This window comes from Aristolochia californica, unplaced genomic scaffold, assembly GCF_029961685.1.
Source record: "Aristolochia californica isolate CCGP_79_NKW_82.1479 unplaced genomic scaffold, dmAriCali1.0.hap1 SCAF_4, whole genome shotgun sequence".
NCBI lineage: Eukaryota > Viridiplantae > Streptophyta > Magnoliopsida > Piperales > Aristolochiaceae > Aristolochia > Aristolochia californica.
In genome coordinates this window covers 22,484,979-22,488,860 of record NW_027182103.1, presented here as the reverse complement: position 1 = coordinate 22,488,860, position 3,882 = coordinate 22,484,979, and positions in this window count along the sequence as shown.

Here is a 3,882-nt window from a genome sequence, read left to right as displayed (position 1 = left end):
CCAAGATAATTCTGCATTTCCAACTGGAATCATCCTCAATGAGACCAATTATTCATTATGGTCCCAACTCATGGAGATGCAAATTGGCGCACGCAACAATGTTGGATACCTCACCGGCGAAACAAAAAAACCAGCATCTGGTGAAGTCCATCTTGGAGCATGGATTACTGAAAATCAAATAGTCAAAAGTTGGCTTATTGACTCCATGAGTCCATTGCTAATGCAGCGATTTATTCACCTCTCCACTGCCAAGGAGATATGGGAAGCAGTATAAAAAACGTTCTATGATAGATGAAACTTGTATATTTGAGCTGAACCAGAGATCTTTTTCTACCAAAAAAAATGGTAGATCGTTATCCACGTACTACAATGAACTGGTTACTATTTTCCAGGAGATTGATCATAGGACTATATCTTAGGAAGGAACAGTAGAAGGGCTAATCCAGTTGCACTCTGTAATGGCTAGGCTTTGGGTTCATATTTTCTTCAGTGGGCTTGACTCCGAGTTTGATCAAGTTCGTGGAGAAATTTTGCTAAAAAACTCCAAACTTGATTTAGAGAGTACATATGCATATGTCAGACACGAATATCAATAGAGACAGACAATGGGGAGCTATCATCTAGTCTCAGAGAACTCGGCGATGTTGGTCAACCAAAACCGACAAGGATCATCAAGCAGTCGGAATCCTCAATCCTCTAGAAAAGGTAACAACTGTGTATATACTCACTGCGGAGAAAAAGTACATTCACAACAACGATATTATGAGATTATTGGCTATCCAGAGTGGTGGGATTTCTCAAAAAAACCCCGTAAAAAGATTGTTGGGAAAGCTATGGTGACATCCATAGAAGATAATCAGGAGCTACCTATGACAAATATTGCCCATTCAGGTATTCTCGATAATCCATTGACAAGGGATCCCAGTCAGTTACAATCCATTCTACCTTCTCCACAATCTGTTATTTCAATAGCCAATAGTAGTACCTCTCCTATTACTGGGGAAGGATTGGTTATATTATCCAATAATCTTACATTAGACATTGTCATTGTGGTTCCCTCTCTTGAATATAATATTTTGCCTGTTAGCCAGATTACTTCCACTCTTGCTTGTACTGTAACTTTTTGGCCCTCATTTTATGTCTTTTAGGACATTCTAACCCGGAAGATTCTTGGTTATGGTGTTAGACGGGGCAAACTCTACTATTTGGAGTTGACAGAGAACGGGGGATCGAAAATCATTCAGACAAATCAAGCTAGTAGTGAAGATAATGCTCAAACAACTGTATGGTTATGGCACCGACGATTAGGCCACCTTTCCTTTGGTTATCTTAAGAAATTGCGACCTCAAATTTTTTCAGGTTTGAATGATGTGCATTTTTATTGTGAAACATGTGAATTGGCTAAGAGCCACCGTATTTCTTATTCACCGAGTTTGAATAAAAGTTTTGAACCTTTTGAGGTTATTCATTCCGATGTTTGGGGTCCAGCTAAGGTTTCCTCTATTTCTAGAGCTCATTACTTTGTGACATTTATTGATGAATGCACTAAAATGACTTGGGTATCTCTGCTTATACAAAAGAGTGATGTGTGTCTAGCATTTTAGAAATTCCATATAATGATACATACTCAATACCAAAAGCAGATTCGTGTTTTGCAATCTCACAATGGTACTGAGTTTCTTAATGCTTCTTTCGAAAATTTTCTGACCAATCATGGAATTTGTCATCAGACCTCTTGTACCTATACTCCCCAACAGAATGTATTGGCAGAAAGAAAGAATAGACAAATTTTGGAAGTTGTGCATGCCTCTCTCTTTGGCATGAACATGCCTCGATTTTATTGGGGCGAAGCAGTCAAATCTGCTACCTACCTCATCAATCGAACACTTTCTAGAGTACTAGATTTTCAAACTCGTCTACACAAGTTGCAATCCCTGATTTCAATTCCCCATCTTTCGAATCTTGAACCCCGAATTTTTGGGTGTACCGCATATGTTCATATCCCAAAGATCTTTCAAAATAAACTTGATCCATGTGCCAAGCGATGTGTATTTGTTGGCTACTCTGAATTTTAAAAAGGATATCGGTGTTATGATCCACACACCAACAAGCTCCATGTGACTCTAGATGTCTCCTTCCATGAATCAGTACCTTATTATTCAGGGGGAGTTTCTTGAACATCTCTACAGGGGGAGAGTTCAAGTGAAGAGAATGTTCTATAAGAAAATAACGGAGGTATTGAGTTTATTGAGTTACAAGCGCTGCATGAATTTTTCAAGTGTCATGATGTGCAACAAGACTGTGATTCAGTAATTTCTCTTGAAGAACCCCCAGAGTTGCCCCCGTCCGCACCAATAACTGAAGAATCAACCCGGAATGTTCCTCCTCAAGTAAATAAGAATCCTGTGTTTGATGAGTCTAATGAAACATGTCTTCCTACAGAAAATACACCCCCTAGATATCCACAAAGATTGAATAGGGGAGTTCCAAAAAAACTGTATGAACCTGATCTTGAAGCCAAGACCAAATACTCAATCAATAACTATGTGTCCTCCCATAGGTTGACTAAATCATATGCATTTACTATTGCTCAATTATCCAGGGTTTCTATTCCTAGTAATGTGCAGGATATATTAGTTGATCCAAAATGGAAAAAGGCGATGAACGAAGAGATGGAGGCTCTACAAAAAAATGCAACTTGGGAACTTGTTCCCCAACCTAAAGAAGTAAAAACAATTGCATGTCGATGGGTGTTCACATTGAAACTCAAACAGAATGGAAGTATTGACAGATATAAAGCTCGGCTAGTTGCAAAGGGATATACGCAAAGGTATGGGATAGACTATCAGGATACTTTTGCGCTAGTAGCTAAGATAAATACAATTTGCATTCTTATATCTATAGCAGCAAATTGAGACTGGCCCCTGCAACAATTTGACATTAAAAATGCCTTCCTCAATGGAGACTTAGAAGAAGAAGTCTACATGGAGCTACCACCCCGCATAAAAAGTAGTTCTTTGTGTCAAGGTGACGTCTGTAAATTGAAGAAGTCATTGTATGGGCTGAAACATTCACCTAGGGCATAGTTTTGGAGATTCTTGGCTACAATGAAGGAGTTTGGTTATAAACAAAGTAACTCAGATCATAATTTGTTTATAAAACACAAAGAAGGAAAGGTAACATCTTTAATTGTATATGTTGATGATATGGTCGTGACAGGAGATGACCCAGGTGAAATGCAAGCTTTACAGGAGTATTTAGCCACTAAATTCGAAATGAAGGATCTCGGACAACTTAAATATATTTTGGGAATTGAGGTTGCAAGATCAAAACATGGAGTTTTCCTTTCGCAGTGAAAATATGTGTTGGATCTTCTAGCCGAAACAGGAATACTTGACAGTAAACAAATAGAGGCGCCCATGGAAATGCATCATAAACTCGGAATTCTTCCAGATCAAATCCCAGCAGACAAAGGGCGTTATCAGCGATTAGTTGGAAGATTAATCTACCTATCACACACAAGGCCCGATGTAGCATATGCAGGAAGCGTTGTGAGTCAGTTCATGCATGCACCAAGTGAAGAACATATGGAAGCAGTCTATCGGATCTTGAGATACTTACAAAATGCTCCATGAAAAGGTTTGTTATTCTCAAAAAATGGTATCTTTAATATTGAAGGATATACAGATTCTGATTAGATAGGTGATCAAATAACCAAAAGATCCACGTCGGGTTACTTTACTTTTGTGGAAGGGAATCTGGTCACTTGGAAAAGCAAAAAACAGAAGGTAGTATCAAGATCAAGTGTTGAAGCCAAATTTTGAGGCATGGCTCATGGTGTATGCGAGTTGTTATGGATAAAGAATAAACTGAGGGACTTAG